Raw genomic sequence first — 19,168 nt, 5'->3', positions numbered from 1 at the left:
TAAGAGAAATTGATATTAGGTGATTAAAAATTCATTCTTTCACAATACAAGATGCTGTCAGGAATCCTGTAATTGGTCAGCTGCTGGGACAGTGGTAAAATGCCTAGTGCTAACCCCAGGTACCAGGTCAGCTTACAGTGTCATGAGCTTCACGTTGGAAAGACCCTGAGTGGGTAACCAGCCAGTGTCACTGGTGCCGTTCCCAAAGCAGAGACTATCTGAATAGGAGCGACGAGGAGTATGAAGTGAAGAAGATGAACTGAAGGAGCATGAACTGAAGAACTGAAGATGAGGGAGAAGCAGGGCTGTGAGAGAATCTTGGAAAAGCAACGTCTCACCTGTGGCCACCCTCCGCCCCCACCTGCTCCAGGCCACGAGAGAAATCTTGGCTTACTTCCGAAAATAACCTTTCCACTCTTGGGTCTGTGGCGGTTGTCTTTCCTTTCCTAACAGTGGAAACTTCCTGCTGCTGTTTTTGACTAAACAACACCACCATCAGAGCCACATAAAAGTGATATGTTTCATCTGGTTTTATTTAAAGAGGATTCGTGTTATAACATTCCTGGAGGGGAGTTTGACCGTATAAGTCAAAAGCTTTCTAAAAAGCATATTCTTTTTGACCCAGAAAATCCATTCTTGGAATTTATTCTGAGGAAATCAACATGAATGTATCTTCAAACATGTAGCAACTTGGATATTTGTCAGAGAAGTGTTTACTTTTAAAACAATGGAGAAACCTAAGTGTCTAATGATTTAATCTTTAAAGATTGCTGGTACATTAATATTGGTGTTTAAATATTGTAGAAGAATTTTTAATTAGCTTAGAAAGATATTTAAGAGAGAGTGTTACATTTTAAAACACAAATTTAAATAGTATGCTCTAAATTATTAATTTTTTAAAAATGTGATAGGGACATGTGAAAGTCCATAAGCATCCAGTCTCTACTTAGACACTAAAAATTTGTTAACACTTTTTTTACTTGTCCACATTTTTAACACTTACTTGCATTAAGTTTTACGTGAAGAAAAACAAAAAAAATTTTTTTACAGTGCCAAATTTAAAAATTTATTACAAAGTCACAGACTCAAGAGTGTATGGAATTTGCCTGAAGATAAATATGCAAATCAACAAAGCAGAATTCAGAATCTAGGAAAAATTGTTACCGGGTCATGATCTCATGGTTGGTGGGCTCGAGCCCCACATTGGACTCTGTGCTGACAACTCAGAGCCTGGAGCCTGCTTTGGATTCTGTGTCCCTCTCTCTCTGCCCCTCTCCCATTCATGCTCTGTCACTCTCTCTCTCAAAAATAAATAAACATTAAAAAAAACTTAAATAAATAAATAAATAAATAAATAAATAAATAAAATAAATAAATAAATAAGGTTAATTTTATTTTCACATATAAATTAATTGTTTGGACCAGGTAATGTCAGGATGGTAACTCTGTTCACAAACAACAGGAAAAAAAAAACTAAGTTGATCAGTGGAAATACTCAACAAGACAGTTTAACTCCATTTAACAAACAAAAGCTTTTTTTTTTCCCTGTGAAAATATCCAAGGGTGGATAGGAGCTAACCAATCTTTAAAGAGAGTCACATCAGGGGCGCCTGGGTGGCTCAGCTGGTTGAGCGTCTGACTCTTGGCTTCAGCTCAGGTCATGATCTCGCAGTTCGGTTCGTGGGATCGAGCCCCTTGTGGGGCTCTGCGCTGACAGTGCAGAGCCTGCTTGGGATACCCTCTCCCTCTCTCTGCCCCTCCCCTGCTCGTGCGTGTGCGCTTTCTCTCTGTCTCTCAAAATAAATAAATAAATAATAAAACATTCAAAATAAAAAGATAAAGACAGTCACATCACTTTATTGATCGAAACCCTTGACTATTAGAATTCTGCCAGATACATTATCTTCTCACTAAAAATAAATGAACAAAATATGTGGGATTGTGTTTATTTGGTGTCCAGTAGACAATGCTTCTGCTCATAAGAAGGCAAATATTCCAATACCTACAAATTAAAGAATATAAACCTAATTTCCTTTCATTGCTGTGTCCTCAAATGTTGTACGTGAAGACCTGGCTGGCACCACCGTTTGCAGCATGGGAATAGAACCCGCCCAGGAGCATGGAGGCATGTCCCCTCTGGGTCGAAGCATCAGGGCTGGCCCAGGACTCTGACCAGGACACAGAGCTTAAATTACTGCAAGTTCTTCGTGATTTAAGATGACCTCAGAACTGGATTCTACCATCTGAGTTCTGTTTACAGTTTCCATAACTGCTCTGTGGTTGTGTAATTACTCAGACAGCCCTAGATTCTCAGACACCTCAGCTATAATTGTTTCAGAGAGATGATTCGAAAAGTTTGAAAAAGGTGATCTCTAAAGCAAAAGATTATCTCTGGCTCTGCCATCTTTATTCTAGGCACTCCTTGGTGCTCGTTAAGTATTCTTCACTTTACAAAAATGCCACAGACATGAAATAATTACACAAATAATGCACATTATTCTAGTGGGCCTTTTTAAAAATATAAACTGGAAACAATTATAAAGCTATTTATAAAAACTCACTATTGGAAATGGAATTTTCTGTTTGTTCTGAACTAAGCAATGAAAGACAACTTCCTATTAAGAAATCAAAGACTAAGGAAATGCCTACAAGCATTAATGACAGTTTTCCATCTATTTTTAAATTAAGTTCATTAGTGACTTATTTTAAATATTTCATTGTAGACTATATTTAATTTTTATGTTTGTATGTAACTGAGTTTAATCCTCATTTTTGAGCACTCAAATGAATTCATATCCTTGATTTAGTTTAAAAAAAAAAGAGCATCACTTCTGAAGTTTCGGGGTCCTGTTTGCTTAACTATTACCTTGAGTACCACTCAAGTATTCATGAAGCTTTTACATTTCCACAATCCATTCACATAATTTATTCTTGTGAGTGTCAAATCACATAATTTTGCACAGGCAAAAAACATAATTATTTTTATTTTTTGAAGTCCAGGAATGTAAAAGAAAACTAATATTATAGTTTACCACTTAGTCACTGAGTTGTTTTTTTAAGTAAAAGTTCTCATTTAAACCTCACTGAGACTGGCATTCTCTAGATGAGGAACATTCTCTAGATGAGGAAACAGAAACTCAAGAATTCTGAAATAAACAATAATAATGGGTTTGGGGTAATAATTGGTTAAATATATAAAAACATCTATATTTTATGACTTCATTTATTTGGGTATTTCTAAATTTCAAGTTAAAAGATACTATAACTCCTTTAGATATTTGAAAGTTTTCCACTTAATATTCTGAAAACAAATATCCTTATCTTCAAGGCGATTCAAGCATGTCTTTGTACCTTGCAATCTAAGGATTCTTAAATCATTTATTAAAATAGTCAACATGAGAAATTGCAATATTCAAGGCACCACGTATTTGCAAACATCGATAAAATAAAGTTCTCCAAAAGTTAATTTTGTTAGGCAGATTAATTCTTCCTTCTCACCCTTCATTTCTCTTATTCATTTACCCATCCATCCATTCGCCCATCCATCTGTCCATCCCTCCCTCCCTCCTTCCCTATTATGAGCAGTGACTGCACCATGGGTTGAGATGACAGAGAACCCCCTGCCTCCCAGGAGCAGGGGAGAATCAGAGAAAAGTGACATAATGTGAAAAAAAAAAAAAAAATGACATTATAGAATGTGACCAAAGAGCTTAGGGCCTACACAAAGAAGAGACTATAAATATTTATATTTTTAGTGTACCTTTGCCAGTCCTTTGTCATTTTTTAGTTTGACATTTGAATAATGTCTAAAATACCTGATAAAAGCATCACTAGTCCCATTGTGAATTTTAGTTGCACAAAGCAGCAGTTTTTAGTGTTTTCCACAAGTGAGTTCCATGTAATGTGAAACTGTTCGATATGAAGCCAGAAAAAGAAATGGAATTGATATTTTACTTTTTTTAATGTTTATTTTTGAGAGAAAGACAGAGTGTGAACTGGGGAGGGGCAGAGAGAGAGGGAGACCCAGAACCCAAAGCAGGCTGCAGGCTCCAGGCTCCAAGCTGTCAACCCAGAGCCTGGCGCTGGGCTTGAACTCACAAACCATAAGATCATGACCTGAGCTGAAGTTGGACACTCAACCCCCAGAGACACCCAGGTGCCCCTGGAATTGATATTTTTAAAGAACATATGCAAAATTTACCCAAATAGGAAACCCACGGTGATGGAAGTTTTCACAACCAATGATAGGACCAGGACACAAGAATGTAATGTTTGCCTCAAAAATTCAAAACCTTCACTACCTTAATTTCTCTGTGGTGTATATAAAGAATAGGATACAGAGGGGCACCTGGGTGGCTCAGTCCGTCAAGCGTCCCACTCTTGATTTTGGCCGAGGTCATGATATCACGGTTTGTGAGTTCAAGCGCCACGCCAGGCTCTGTGCTGACAGGGTGGAGCCTGCTTGGGATTCTCTGTCTCCCTCTCTGCCCCTCCCCTGCTCACGTGCACGGTCTCTCTCTCTCAAATAAATAAACTTAAAAAAAAGAATTTAAAAAAATACAATAAAGAAAATAAAGGACTTATTGTGGCCCCTGTAATTTCCAGGTGTATATGCTTGTGGTGCTTCTGACCTGGAAGAGATCCCAATGACACGATCCTCCTGCACTAATTCCTGAACAAAACTGGGGCCTTGGGTGAAACAGAAGCGGCAGTTTTGAGACGTTAGTTGCTATGATCGGCCTGCAGAAAGAGCAGAGGCCAGCAGTCTTTGGAATTCAGGTAAGTCCCGGGGAACTGGACTCCAGGAGGAAGACGGTGCCGCCCGTCAGTGCACCTATGTCTCCGCCCACGGGCGCGCCCTCCTTGCGGGACCCTCCCCACTCGTGGGACACCTGACTCTCCGCCTTCGAGGGTCCGCTGGATCCACAGCCCCTGCTGCCCCCGCGTCAGCTGATCGGGAGGGTCAGGGTGGGGGTCAGGGTGATGGTGAAGAGCAGATCCTGCGCCCACCCGCCTGCATCTGCGTCCACACCTGCCGCTCACTCGGGAGGTGCAGGAATTTAGGCGAGGAAACAGTCTGCCCTGACGAGAATTCCAAAGCACACACAGCGTGACAACTCGGTTCCACGCACGCTTCAACGGGTCGTTTGGTTGTCTGAGCTGTGGATAGATTCCGTGTCCGGCAAACCTGTGGGGCAGAGGAGGGACGGTGTTCGAGACTACCGACCGCTCCATGTGTAAATTCAGCTGCGGGTTTGGGGTGGTGCTCCCATATGACGATGATGAGGCCCCCAGGGTGACTTGAAGGATCAGCTGATTCTGACTCATATTACTGCATTCTTTCTCTTATAACATATTGGTAAAGAAGGAGAGAAGTTATTTGGCTTTGGTTGTTTCGTGGGGGTTTTTTGAGTACAGTTGCCATGATGTCATGGCAGTTTCAGGTGCATGACGCAGTGACCTGGCCAGTCCGTCCACCATGCTGTGCTTGCTACACATGTCCCCACCTGTGACCATCCCAACTCTCACCATATGAAATGTGTCCCCCGTGCTGTGCCTCTTATTCCTATGATCTACTTCCATAACTGGGAGCCTGTGTCTCCCACCCGAAACCCTTCACCATTTTGCCCACCCTGCACCCCCTCTGCTCCAGCAGCCACCAGTTTGTTCTCTGTATTTATGGCCTAAAAGTTATTTGAATGGTTTAAGGACAGGCCCCCCATATGTCAATAAATTGCTTCTCAAAAGCCTTTCGAATACTATTTTACAAAATCATGAATGTGTCAGATATTCTTAGAAGCAAAGGGAGAGATCTATGAATAAGTTCAGCTGTCCCTAAGGTGAGTAAAATAGACAAAGACTCGCACATACACTGTAAAAATGTGAACATATCGCCTGGAGAATAGAATCCAAAAGTATAAGGTATATAGCGTGACCCATAATCCTAAAAGGATAAGAGCCCCTGACACAAATGATCTATGGAGTCTCTTCTACTCAAAAATTCTGCTCTTCTATTATTAAATTTGCTAGTAGTAGATAGCTAGATCCTTGTGGCCAGTGTTTCTTAATTAGCATGGATTGGACTGTAATTACATACTATTTTAAGCTTCAAAAAAAGAATGAAATTAACTTCTATTTTAAGACAATACTAAAATGTTTTTGTCCTTTCTGTCTTTGGATCACTGCATTTTGGAACTGAGAGGACGCATGAACTTTATACTACAACAGAGGACCAGCCACAAATGCACTCGTATCGGGAAGGTCACGTTACCCCTTCATCACAGTAAAGCACTTCTCCAACCACAGATATCTGAAGCTGTGCACCAACATTTAGAGAAATGTTCTTCCTCCAGCTTCTCATTCCCATTAATATATATATATGCATACATATATATTATATATTATCATATATTATGCCTATATATATATATATATATATATATATATATACACACATATAGGCATCTGGGTGGCTCAGTCAGTTGAGTGTCCAGCTTCAGCTCAGGTCACGATCTCACAGTTTGTGGGTTTGAGCCCCATGTCAGGCTCTGTGCTGACAGCTCAGAGCCTGGAGCCCACTTCGGATTCTGTGTCTCCCCCTCTCTCTGCCCCTCCCCCACTCGCATTCTGTGTGTGTCTCTTTCTCTCACCAAAATAAATAAACATTAAAAAAAAATTAAAAATATAGATATATATCAGTTAGAACCCAAACATAATAAATTCAGTATAGGAACAAGACACAAAACAGGAGAAATCAGGAAGTATCTTCATCTTCTTTGAGCAAACTTCTTAACCTCCCCCGGGGCCTAGGTTTCCTTTGTTACAAAAATTAAAAGGTAGGGAATCCAATCTCCTCCCTTTCCCCCCATCTGCCAAAACCTCACTCAGCCTGGACGTGCCTCCCTCAAATGACTTCTGCCTGCTTGAAAAGACGGTGGAAGAAGACCTGGAAAGGGTGGAATGAGTCCTTTAGAACGCAGTGTTGACTCACAGAGCCGCGATTCTCAGATCAGACACAACGATTTTGCCTGTATTCAGAAATGGGAGGTTGAAAGATGCCGTGAACATGTGATTTGAAGACCCACAGCTGTTTGGGAGAAAATAGCAACAAGAGACCTTTAGGGATAGATTTAGTCAGATTATTCATTCGTACCCCGTTGTGTACAGAATCAGCATACGAGGTAAAAGGGCGGGCTGTCCTGCTCCCCAGAGAGCAGGTGAGTGAAGCACCAGAGCTACAGGGAGAGATTTAAGGGAAATAGTTATGTTGGTGTTTACATAGTTTTTTCTATGTTGTGTGTCAGTTAAAATTGTTCGAAGAGGAAAAATAAAAGCAACATATTATAACTTAGATTTGAAGATTAATATTTAACTTTTTAATCAAATGTATGTGTTGCCTGCAGCCAGGGTCAACAAACTATAGTTTGTGAGCCAGTAGCTATTTTTGTAAAACGAATATTTATTGGGGGTGTAGGGAGGGACGTGAGCATCACGCAACATCGGACATCCTTCCTCGTCTGGCCTCATCCTGACAATTAAATGTTGTATCAGTAGCTTATGGAAAGGGAGTGTGTTCTACCCCAACCTTTGTACCATTTGACCTTCACCCATCTCACCCACCCCAGCCCATCTCCAGCAACTCCCAGTCTGTTCTCTTTGTCTCTGAGTTAGAGGCCACACATAAGTAAGATCATGTGGTATTTGTCTTTCTCTATCTGACTTATTTCACTCAGTATGATGCCCTCAAGGTCCATCCAGGTTTTGCCAAATGACAAGATTTTCTTCTTTTTTATGGCTGAATACTATTCCATTGTGTGTATGTATCACATTTACCCAAGAGAAATGAAAACATCTGTCCACAAAAACACAAATCTCAAGTCTATTTATAACTATTTTCTCCATAAGAGTCAAACAAAATAAAACAGAACAAAGCCAGGAAACAACTCACATATTGTACCAGATGTAGAGTTGGACAGATTTTAATGCATTCATTCCATGGAAAACTGCCCAGCAACAATAATGAACAAACTACCAAAACATAGATGTGTATGAACTTCAAAAACAGCCTATCGGGGGGCGCCTGTCTAGTTCAGTTGATTGAATGTCCAGCTCTTGGTTTCAGCTCAGGTCATGATCCCAGGGTCATGGGATTGAGCCCTGCCTCGGGCTCTGTGCTGAGTGTGGAGCCTGCTTGGGATTCTCTCTTTCTGTATGCCCTTCCCCTGCTCACATACACTCTCTTGCTCTCTCAGTCTCTAAAATCACACACACACACACACACACACACACACACACACACACACCATATCCAACTAAAGACACAGTGCACAAGAGAGACTAGATGGACCAGGAAGAGGAAAAGAGGGAATTTTATATTGGGTGATGAGCGTGTCCTCTGCCTTAATTGGAACAGTTTTATTACATGGTTGCTTACATATATCAAAGCGCATTAAATTGCACGCTTACAGTTTACATACAATAAGACAACAGATTTTACTTTAAAAAAAAAAAAGGAGAAGAGGCCCTCTACACACCAGGTGCTGCGGCCACAAAGAAAGCCCACCCAGCCTCCCTTCCAGAAAGGACTTGCTCCCCACCTGTGAGGAGTGGTCTGCAGACAGGCTCCCGGCTCTCCGCAGCCCAGGCAGGGCCTGAAGGACTGGCTTGCCCCAAGTCCTGTCCCTCCCGGGCATCCTGCCGCCCATGGCTGAGTGGGCCACACTGACAACGGTACTGGTGCCAGCAGCGCCCACGCCCCGCCGGCCTGGGCCTCGCGCACGTGGGACGCAGGCCTCACTTCTCCCCGGGCCCAGCGTGGCCTTCTCTCTTGTTCCCTTTCAGGGCGTGACCCCTGGCACGTGTCGTCCACCCTAAACTCCAGCTCCATGCCCACTTCCAGAGAACCCACATGTGACGCCACAGCGTCCCGTTCCCACCGAACTTCCCTGAAGTTTCTTTGGCACAGGCCTCAGAACCCTGCCACCAGGACATCCCACCTCAGCTCACTGACAGCCGGCACACTGGAATGTTCCGATCAGCAGGAAGTCACGTGCAGGCAGCAGAACATGGTCGGCATGCTGGAAGTAGGGTCCTCGGGGGCAGGAGGCTGCTTGCAAAGGCCGCACAGGCTGCCGGGAGCTCAGTGAGGCCACTTTGGTACCCTGGGTCCCACGCTAACAGGAAGTCATAGGAAACCCCCACGGGGCCTGAAAATATGCCAAAGAGGTGGTAATTGGAACCAGAGACCACAGATTTGTGTGCAAAGGGCTGCTCAGAGAATTATGCCAAGAATTGCCATGCTTTTTAATAATAGTTTATAATTACTACATAACTTCACTAAAATAATTAAAATAACGTCAATCAATTCTACACTAACACTTCTAAACAACTGTTCAGCTAGTAGATGTATACCAGTTATTTTATCCCTTCGTTCGTTCAGCAAATAGGTACCGAACACCTACCGTCCAGGCACATACAGCCCACCCTTTACAAGTACATTCAAGCTGCAGGTCAAGTTTCCACAGCGTGCTCTGCAGTTACTGGATATTTCTACCACCTGACACATCTGTGCAGAGAAAAACTCCAGGTGTGCATCATGGTGTGACAACCTGCTGGTGCCCGAGTCTGGACATCCATGACCGCCGAGCTGAGGGTCCCTGCCACCGGTCCCTGCTTTGCTTTCCCGGGCCTTTTTCAGTTTCTTTCTTTGTCTTCCTGAGGCACAGTCGGGTTATGTCGCACGAGTTTCAGGCACACACAGCTCCACACGCTGTGCCCTGCTCACACGGCCTGTCACTAACATAAGGCTACTCGGACCACTACCACACAGCACTGGTGTCCTCCCCGTGAGGTCACGTTTCATCCCGGTGACTTGTTCTCCCATCACTGGCAGCCTGTGTCTCCCCCTTCCCTCCACCCATTCTGCCCATCCCCCTACCTCTCCCCTCTGGCTACCATCACTTTGTTCTCTGTATTTATGGGTCTCTTTCTGTTTATTTGTTTGTTTATTTGTTTGCTTGTTCATTTTCTGTTTTTTACATTCCACATATAAGTGAAATAATATGATATTTGCCTTTCTCTGACTTAGCTCACTTAGCATAATACCTTCCAAGTCCATCCATGTTGTCACTAATGGCAAGACCTCATTCTTTTTTGTGGCTGAGTAGTGTTCCTGTGTGCGTGTGTACCATATCTTCTTCATCCGTTCATCTATCAGTGGGCACTTAGGTCTCTTCCATGTCTTGGCTGTTGTAAATAATGCTGCAGTGAACATAAGGGTGCATGCATCTTTTTGAATTAATGTCTTCATATTCTTTGGGTAAATGCACAGTGGTGGAATTACTGGATAATATGGTACTTCTCTTTTTAATTTTTTAAGGAAACTACATACCGTTTTCCACAGTGGCCCTGCCAGTTTACACTCCCACCAACAGTGCACAGGTTCCTTTTTCTCCACATCCTTGCCAGCACTCGTTGTTTCTTGTCTTTTGGGCTGTAGCCATTCTGACAGGTAATCAGGTGCTATCTCATTGTGATTTTGATTTGCATTTCCCTGATGATGAGTGATGTTGAGCATATTTTCATGTGTCTGTTGGCCATCTGTGTATTTTGTTTAGAAAAATGTCTATTCAGGTCCTCTGCCCAGTTTTTAATAAGATTGTCTGGGTTTTTTGATGTTGAGTTGTAGAAGTTCTTTATATATTTTGGATATTAACCCCTTATTAGATATATCGTTTGCAAATATTTTCTCCCATTCAATAGGTTGCTCTTTTGTTTTGTGGATGATTTCCTGCACTGTACAAAGGGTTTTTATATTCATGTCATCCCAATAGATTATTTTTGCTTTTGTTTCTCTTGCATTAAGAGACATATTTAGGGGCGCCTGGGTAGCTCGGTCAGTTAAGCATCCAACTTCAGCTCAGGTCGTGATCTCACAGCTCATGGGTTCGAGTCCCACATCAGGCTCTGTACTGACAGCTCAGAACCTGGAGCCTGCTTCAGATGCTGTGTCTCCCTCACACTCTGCCCTTCCCCCACTCGAGCTCTGTCTCTGTCTCTCTCTGTCAAAAATAAAATAAAACATTAAAAATTTTTAAAAAGGAGACATACCTACAAATATGTTTCTTTGGCCAATGTCAAAGAAATTATTGCCTGTGTTCTTGTCTGGGATATTTATGGTCTCAGGTCTAACTTTAGGTCTTTAATCCATTTTGAATTTATTTTTGTGTATGGTGTAAGAAGGTGGTCCAGTTTCATTCTTTTGCATGCTGCTGTCCAGTTTTCCCACACATTTTGTTGAAGAGACTGTCTTTTCCCCATTAGATATTCTTGCCTTCTTTTTCATAGATTAATTGGCCATCTAAGCATGGGTTTATTTCTGGGCTATCTTGTTCCATTGATCTATATATCTGTGTTTGTGCCAGCACCGTACTATAGCTTTTCATAGCTTGAAATTTGGGACTGAGATACCTCCCAAGATTTTTCTCAAGATTACTTTGGCTATTCAAAGTCTTTTATGGTTCCTTACAAATTTTAGTATTATTTTTTCTAGCTCTGTGAAAAATGCTGTTGGTATTTTGACAGGGACTGCATTGAATCTGTAGATTGCTTGGGGTAATATGGACATTTTGACAATATTAATTTTTCCACTCCATGGGCATGGCAATGGTATATCTCTCCATTTTTTTCATCTTTAATTTCTTTCATTAAAGTTTTATATTTTTCAGAATACAGACCATTTACCTTCTTGGTTAAATTTATTCCTAGGTATTTTATTCTTTTTGGTACAATTATGGGGTTGTTTTCTTAATTTCTCTTTCTGCTACTTTGTTATTATTATATTGAAACTCAACATATTTCTCTATGTTAATTTTGTATCCTGCAATTTTACTGCATTATTTCATTAGTTCTAATAGTTTTTTAGTGTGTTTTTTAGGTTTTCTATGTGTTTTATCATGTCATCTGCCAATAGTGACAGTTTAAATTCTTCCTAACCAATTTTGTTGCCTTTTATTTCTTTTGCTTGTCTGATTGCTGAGTCTAGGACTTCAATACAGGTGGTGAGAGTAGACATCCTTGTCTTAATTGTGGTATCAGAGGTAAAGCTCTCAGCTTTTTCCCACTAAGTATGATATTAGCTGTGGGTTTGTGATATATGGCCTTTATTATGTTGAGATCTGTTTCCTCTAAGCCCACTTTGTTGAGAACTTCTTTCATAAATGGATGTTGAATTTTGTCAAATGCTTTTCCTGGATCTATCAAAATGATCATATGGTTTTTATCCTTCATTTTGTTAATGTGATGTATCACGTTGATTGGTTTGCAAATATTGAACCATCTTGTACCCTGGAACAACTCCCTCTTGATCGAGATGACTGATTCTTTTAATGTATTGTTGGATTCAGTTTGCTAATATTTTGTTGAGGAGTTTCGCATTTATGCTCATCAGGGATATTGGCCTATAGTTTTCTTTTTTATGTAATGTCTATCTGATCTTGAAGTCAGGGTATTACTGGCCTTGTAGAATGAATTTGAAAGCTTTCCTCCCTCTTCTACTTTCTAGAAGAGTTTGAGAAGAATAGGTATTAACTTCTTTAAATGTTTAGTAAAATCTATCTGGTCCTAGACTTTTGTTTGTTGGAAGAGTTTTTTGATTACTGATTTCAGGGCACCTTTTGAAATAACTGCTTAGCACTGAGCCTGTGAAAAGGTAGTGTCCTCTGCCCAACCACCTTATAAGTAAGAGGTACTTGCTACCCTGCTTTCTACCATCTCCTGACCCATGGCCTGGAACAGAGGACTGCTGTCCCCCAGATCATTCCCGAAGTTCCCCTCACCCATATCTGAGATCTATAAATAACAAATCTTGTGACTTTATTTCTTTGGTGAGGGAGTATTGCTTCTCAACAGATCTGTCTGTACTACCTGTGCTATACATCATGGAATGGAGGCACATTTAACTAGTACAGATTATATCATTAGCCACTCCTTTGTGGAATTGTTATACTAAGACCTTATTCTTGACACACTAAAATATATCTTTGTGAATGATTTGTGTGAGCACTCAAGTACATTCAGGTGAGATGAGTACCACATAATAAACTATTCAACACCAAGAAGCAAACAGCAGGGAAAAGAATTATTCAAACACATACTTTGAAAGTTAAAGGTACATTCATTATTACAACAAAGGAGAGCAGAAATGCCTCTGCATCTGTTGGGTCCTCTAGGAAGCAGATGCCCAGAAGGAGGTGGAGGAGGAGGTGGTGGAGGCGTCTATGAAAAATAAATGGAAAAGGGAGCAGGAGCAGACTGTGATGCTAGCATTTGGACTCGTGAAAAGAAAGGGAGAAGCCAGGCGGATTGAGTAGAGAGGCCCTAGCCGGAGGTGCACCTCTGCAAAACTCTCGCTTGGCCCCCTTTGAGCTCTAGAGCAAAGATGGCTGGTAGAAGAGTCCCGTGTTGGGCAGAAAGGGTACTGTTACTCCCGCGGGGCTCAGCCAGTGCCTGAGCTGCCTGGGAAGAGGGGGTGGTTGCCATCCAGATGCTGTGATGCATCCAGAAGGTGCTGCCAGTGAAGACCATCAGCTACCTGCACTCCTCACAGCTGGTCAGCAGGTTTCTTCTTAAAGGAATATCTAAGCCACGGAACTCCATGGCTGCCACCATTTGCTCTATTCATGGGGCAACTGATAAATGGGAGTCACGCCATCCATCCCTGTCCCCATGACCACTCCACTCCAGTACAGAGGGACCAATGGCAAGGCGAGCTAATGTCGACTGATCAAAACATTTTATCTGTGTTGTTATTCAGTGTCTTTTCCACAGTGGGCACTTGTTTTCTGCAGGACATTACCCGTGATGTAAAACCCTTCACACTTCAGCTCTACTCCCACACGTCCCTTCACAAGCCTCTCACAAGCTTTCTTGTGTTCAGTCTTTCAGCTGTTTCCCTTTCTGGCTTCTGACCAACCAGCCAGACCACTCACCACTACCTGAGAGGATGTATGTGTTTTTATGCATGTGTGCATGCACACACACACACACACACACACACACACACTCGCACTCATACACACCCTCCTTTTCTCACCTCAGGCCCCTTATTCTACACAATAGCAACAATCAAGTCCAATACTCAAAACTCCACGATTAGGAAAATTTTCCCTACCACGGTCTTGCAGATCCACACTTAAGTAAGGCTACGGTGTACCAGGTATTCATTTTTGGATCTCACTCACATACCAACCCAACCAGTCCATAAACCAGCTCTTTTAGCTTGCGTATGTGACTCCCCTGGTGGCCATAGGTGCAAGCTGACGAATGATGCTAATACCAACCTTGAAAGTGGCAAGGGGGTCTGGGATACTGTTGGTTTGCAAACTGGCCCCCATGCTTGGAGGGCAAGGAGAGACCAAAGAAAGAGGCAGGCCACTCCAAATTGATAAGTGGCAGTTTTAACAACCAAGGGAGCTTGCATACAAGCCTTGTCTTGGGCAGCTGCAAAATGAGTAACTCTCCACACCTACACGTCTTAATGGTTTGTATAGAGGTCTTGAATGAGTTCAGTCATGTATTCAGTCCCAGAAATCTCAACACGTTGCTATCTCAAAGCTGAGTCCTTGAAAATGGCTCCCACTGTGGAAACAGTGGGCAGGATGTACATTCCAAGGATAGGAGCAGGGGTGAGGATCCTCTGATTGCCAGGTTCAGCTTCCAGGTCAACCGGTGGTCATGTCCTCTCGGTGACCTCCAAAAACTACTTGCTCTTGCAACTGACTCATGTGCTCTGGTTCAGCTGAGGCTCAATCCCAGACGTGCCATTTCCATCTTAGGATGGAAATCAATCTTACGACTTGCTGCGTCTAAGAGAATCAGATTATAATGGCTACTTCTGGAAGTATGGTCATTTGGTGAAAACAGGCAAGTGTTTCTACTTTGCCAAGGTCTAGTAACACAACACACCAGGATCTGTCTCTTGGAAGGCATAAACATCTCTGCTACAGAAGGCATGGTTCTGCCACGGAAACCCAGGGGCTTGCATTTAATTCTCCCACTGGGGTTTGCCATAAACTGCACACTACCTCTCTGCCCACAGCTGGCATCTCCACATCATCCCGTCAGCCAAATAGCCTGGAAGCACTAATTGCACTACAGCCCAGTCCTTATGCAGAAACTCTTCCTGCCTGGGCGCTACTCAAATCTGTCAGCCTTCTGGACGATGCAGCATATGGTCTAGAATACAAGTCTTAGGTACAGAATGTGCTGCTTTCAAAGCCCAGAGAGACCTTAGAGATACTGTGCTTCTTTCTTTGTAGTAGAGGATGCAAGATGGAGCAAATTATCTTTCACTCGAGTAGCTGTCCCAGCATGACTCTGACCACTGGAACTCTAAGAGATTTCCCTGCGTGGCAGGTTCCTGAGTCTTTGAAAGGTTTGTCTCCCATGCTCTGGAATGAAAGTGTCTTACCATGGTCTCCTGCTAGCCATGTCTTGTTTGTCTGACTTAATCAAGATGAGGTCATCAGTGTGATGTTCTGTGGGATGTTCAGATGGTCCAGATCTCTTCTGACTGTATTTTGACAGAGAGCCCTAGAGCAAAACTGTCATGTGCATTTCTGCCTGTTCCATGGGAATGCCAATAGTTTCTAATACTTTTTTTTTCTGCTTGGAGCAGCAAAGAAAGTGTTAGCCAAGGGTCGTCTGGGAGCTCAGTTGGTTGAGCGTCCGACTTTGGCTCAGGTCATGATCTCATGGTTCATGAGTTTGAGGCCCACGTTGGGCTCTGTGCTGACAGCTCAGAGCCTGAAGCCTGCTTCAGATTCTGTGTCTCCCTCTCTGCCCCTTCCCTGCTCACACTCTGTCTCTCTCTGTCTCTCAAAAATAAATAAAAACATTAACAAAAAAAAAGGAAGGAAGAAAAGAAAGTATTTGCCAAATCACTGTGTGCATACCATGTGCCCGAGATCTTATTAACATGTTCTACCAATGAATCCATACCCAGCACAGCAGCCTCAATAGAGGCTAATACTTAGGAGAGCTTGTGTAATCTCTCTGCAGGACAGAGACAGGTGAAATAAACAGATGGGTGATGGGGACCACCACCCATGCTTCCTTATGATCCTTAAGGGTGGGGCTAATGTCTGTCCCATCTCTTGAGATGTGAGATATAACACTTTTTTTTAATTCATTACTATCTTGGCAGAACATAGAGGGTAGGAAGGAATGCATGCACTTTTAGAGGCCTCCCCCACCACAGGCCGAGGCCTACTATGCTAGCTACTCCAACTGCTACGTATGTCAATCCCTTTTGTGTGTTCCTGAGCCAAGGAAATGATCACCAGTCCCCCAAGTCCTGGGCTCAGTAGACCCACTCTAAGCTGAAACCTGGCTACTACTTCACTCATTACCCAGTAGGAAGCCACAGAGAAACTTCTGGTCTATGAGTATAAACGTCAACTCAAGTCCTATGTCGAATAGTCCTCAGAACATCCGTGCACCAGCACCCAAGTAAATAGACATAGGTCCCTTTGAGGAAATATCAGAAGAATCATCATAGTGTAAATTCTTTATGGCATCAGGATCCTTTCTCCAGAACTAGGATTGCCATATTAAGTAATAAAAATATAAGAACTTAATTAAACTTGAGTTTTAGATACATAATTTTAAAAAACTTAGCATAAGTATGTCCCAAGTATTGCCTGGGATATACTTACATTAAAACATCATTCGTTGTTTATCTGAAATTCGAACTTAACTGGGTATCTAGTATTTTAGCTGGCAATGGTTCACTGCCCACCTCATCAGTGAACAGGTTCCAGGTGTGAGAACCAGATTGAGTCCAAATGCAGAGGAAGATACTGTTATTGGTGGTAGTGGGGTGGGGGCAGACCTCAGTCTCCTGCCCGTGTATTCTTGCCTTTCTCTGCATTTAACATGTGGGGCACAACTATATGCCCCTGGGGACCACAGTTCCCTCAAGGCCAAGCCGCGTTGGTGATTGCCTTTGCAACCTTGCTGACCTCACAAGTAATCGTGGCCCCTGGCTTCTGGAAGTTCAACATCATCGACAGCTAGTGGTCATACGACCTCATCCCTGCTGCCATGAGCAGGCCCAGCTCTCCGGCCCTACTGTCAGTCCTGGCTTGCAGGGAGGCCACGTCAACACCCTGACTGGCCCACCACTGATGGCAAACCCATCCCTCAGGCCCTCCCAGTGAAACGATACAATTTCCTATTGGCTCACCTGGCCTCACATAGCACACCCTTCAGCATGCCCCCTTTCCTGCATCTCTTAATACTTTCCTACAGTCTGACCACGAAAGACTGGACTTGATGTCCTCTCACAAAGTTGAGTGAGTGCATGCATATATTTGCACTCCAGAGTTAGAGCAGGTTACCAGCGGCTGGCACCGAATGATGAGATTATAGGAGACTTTTTTCTTTATGCTTTTACATATTTTCTAAGATCTTTTTTTCAGAATAACGAAAACAATTTTTAAAAATAAAAGTGATGACAAAATCAAGCACATTGGAAAGGATCCAGAATCTCCTGGACCAGCAGTAACCATTTCCTTCCAATTTAGGTTTTGGGCTGTGCGGAGACTGGGGCACTGCCATGTCCGGAGCCGTTTGACGGGCCTAAGTAAGGTAGATGTCAAAAAAAACAACACAATTATTTGTGCCACTGTTGCCTAGGAGCTTAAAAAACTAAAAGCCCACCGACTGAGGTAATATTTTTTAAATTAGAGCCAGATTATAGTTTTCAGAAAATTCAATCCACTTTCATTCGTATCTGGAATTATGTCATGCCTTCTCCCGCTGTGATAAAACTGAATGGATTTGGACCGTGTGGGTATTAAGTAGAGCTTTTTCAGTTTTTCGCATTCTGAACAAATTCTCTATTATTGATTGATCTTAAGAGCAGCTCTAATTTCATGATTTGAAAATGTACTGGTAGGCACAAGTGTTTACTACGCTTTTCTTAAAACAGGGCATTTAATGGACTCAGAAAACTGAGCCACAAAAGATGACATCTGCACCCACCTCCCACACCAAACATCAGCAGAAAGTCTTTTCCTGGCCACTCACCTTTATTTTATAATATGCCCAAGCTACCAGAAAATTGCACTTCAAGAGCCAGAAGGAAAGGAGGAGATGTGGGCCAGAATTACAGGTAACCAGGGGATTCTGTGTGCTTCTCCTGAGACATTCCTCCTAAGAGTTTGCAACGAAGATGCTGAGTACGCAGACCGTCACTTCAGCCTTCACCACATAATGACATGGCGTGATCAGGCGTATCATTAGGGCATGCTACAAAATGTTGTTTCTCCCTGCCTCATTCTGGTCTCCCCAAACCTGAATCGGTAATTCCAGTGGGCCAGTTCTCCCCAGAATAGAAGTATCTCCAGAACCTGCTGTGTGTTCCCACCACATCACTGCGATTACTGCAGTAAGATTTTGGAGCGGGACCGTCTTGGGTTCAAGTTCTGGCTCCCATGTGCGACTTTTGACAAGGGGCTTAATGTCTTTGAGCCTAGATTTCATTATTTATAAAGTGAGAATATCTACCACATGGCACATTTATAAAGATAAAAGATCATGTATGTACTTCGCATTATAAGTAATACAAAGTAAATGCTCAATAAAATGATTAGCCTGTGTTTTATACCTTCATATCTGCTCCAACCGCGATTATATGACATCCTCCTGATGGGACTGTCAGGAGGATCCCTTCCCTCTTCAGGCCAGCATCTCCCTGCTTTTGCCACAGCCCCTGTGTTAAAAATCTTCATCATCATCACACATTTTCCCTGCTGAAAAGTTGCATCACAATGCTTACTGAACAACTCTCAAATCCTTGTCTCGCCATGAAAGTTCTCTGTGCCTTGACTCTTGTTCCCTTTCACTTGTGTCTTTCACTGACAGCAACATATGGACACGTGCTGCGTGCCGCGTATGGTGGACGTAGTGTGAGCAAGACCGCATCCCTGCATCCATGCGGCACATGTAACCAGCTACAGTCACTACCCAGAGCTCACTGCCCCCCCGGGAACACCTCGCTCACTTACCCCATTAATGAAGGCATGAATACTCGTGCCTCGAGTAACAAATAAGGGCTGCAACGTAGGCAAAGGTGAGGACAGAGATCCATCTCATTGAAGGGAGG

The 19,168-nt window shown here is 42.8% G+C and overlaps 1 long non-coding RNA gene across 1 annotated transcript; it reads left to right on the top strand.

Moving 5' to 3' along the window:
* The first annotated feature begins 4,603 nt into the window (after nucleotides 1-4,603).
* LOC132660755 (uncharacterized) lies at nucleotides 4,604-18,826 on the top strand. The gene is made up of 3 exons (XR_009601867.2): nucleotides 4,604-4,779; nucleotides 17,586-17,649; nucleotides 17,993-18,826. It is a non-coding gene; the product is annotated as an uncharacterized LOC132660755 (long non-coding RNA).
* The last annotated feature ends 342 nt before the right edge of the window (nucleotides 18,827-19,168 follow it).

Source organism: Panthera onca, chromosome D1 (assembly GCF_046562875.1).
Source record: "Panthera onca isolate mPanOnc1 chromosome D1, mPanOnc1 haplotype 2, whole genome shotgun sequence".
Classification (NCBI taxonomy): domain Eukaryota; kingdom Metazoa; phylum Chordata; class Mammalia; order Carnivora; family Felidae; genus Panthera; species Panthera onca.
This window is presented reverse-complemented; position numbering and strand designations above follow the sequence as displayed.